Consider the following 1,667-nt stretch of genomic DNA (forward strand, 5'->3'; position numbering starts at 1 on the left):
CAGATCGTGTATAACTAAAGTTGAGCATTTTGGTGAATTTGCAAATTCAACTTTTATTTACCACTTTAAAAACATGATTATTATTTATTTTTACCAAAATTTTACAGTTGTCTTTTTATCCTAAATATGATAATTACTAATTTTAAGTTATATTCAATATAAAAAATTTATAATATGTGATTTTATTATTTATAATATTTCTAAGTAAATTTAGTCCAAAATATAATTACATATATTTTTAATAATATTCGTATTTTATGATATATTATTATATTTATAATATATAATTCTTAATGAAAACACAATCAAATTATATGATAAAAATAAATACAATTGTTAAAACCAATAGAGTACCGTGAAAAATCACTGCGACATGAAATATTACTGCGAATTGTTATTGTCCAAAAATAATGTTATTAAGGGTTTTAAAACATTTTGGGTTTAATTTTTTTTGTTATTCGAGGCTGTTAAAATGAAAAACGACAATTTTGTTCTATAAAATCTTTTGAGGCTAAGTCAACAGATTGTGCTTAGTGGAATAATTGTGTTTTTATATACTTTTATAAGGGTTTTGTTTTTTCCTTTCCAATTGAAAAAAACCCGTTTTTAGTTTTTTGTTATTATAAAAAGACAAATTCTAAATTATAGTTTCGAATATCCAATAATTATTTTATCAAGTAAAAATGTGTTTTGATATTTTCAAAATGTGAATAAATGTACCAATAATTGATACTGATTTATTCGTTACATCAATTTGTGAAATTTAATTTTATTGAACAGTCGATATCTTTGTCAAAATATGAACACATTTTAACAATAAAGTTTTGCTTAATATCATATTGTTGATGAAGATTTAAAATTATAAATAAAAAATCGTTCTCATGTTTTAATAACCAAATTATCACTTAACAATATAATTTTATTCTGATGTATAACGTGTATTCCTTAGTTGCTTTCACAATGATTTGTTATTTGAAAAATCATTACTCAATGTCTTGTAGATGTTTTATGAAAGTCGTTGATTGTTAGATTAAAAAATTTAAAGAAAGAATCTAACCCGTCACACCATGACACAAAAAAATGGTTTAAAAACAAAATGAATAAACAATATAATTATCTATTTCATAACAACATCTGTAATATCGAAATCGTTAAGTAAATATTTGACATGTTGGTTGTATTATCACTGGCTTATTTGATTGTAAAATGATGTGGAAATACAATCACAATTCACATAAAATAAATCAAACAATGAACTATTATTATAGTATAAATATAATTAAAATATAATAAACATCAAACAAGTGAAATAGTTAATTTACGTGTATTTTTAATTAACATCAACATATCAATAAAAAATTTATAATAAAACAACAATAAATTATATTTATTTTTAAATGTGAAACTATTTTTACTAATTATTATCATATAATTAAACTAGTCGATTAATTATGGATAATTTTATTATAAATTATCATTATTTTAAAAGGGTTAATACATCAGAACTCCAAACAACTTAATTCTTTCATTTCAACAAATTATTTAAATTTTAAATTGGTGTGATTAAATAATCGACCATTTGAAAACCCCACGCTCGTTAACCGTTTGTTATCATCAAATTGATTTATATTTATTATTTTATTAATATGATATGTTCATAACACGTT

The sequence above is a fragment of the Entamoeba invadens genome (genome assembly GCF_000330505.1).
Source record: "Entamoeba invadens IP1 unplaced genomic scaffold scaff_1105074726613, whole genome shotgun sequence".
In the NCBI taxonomy this organism is placed as follows: domain Eukaryota; phylum Evosea; order Mastigamoebida; family Endamoebidae; genus Entamoeba; species Entamoeba invadens.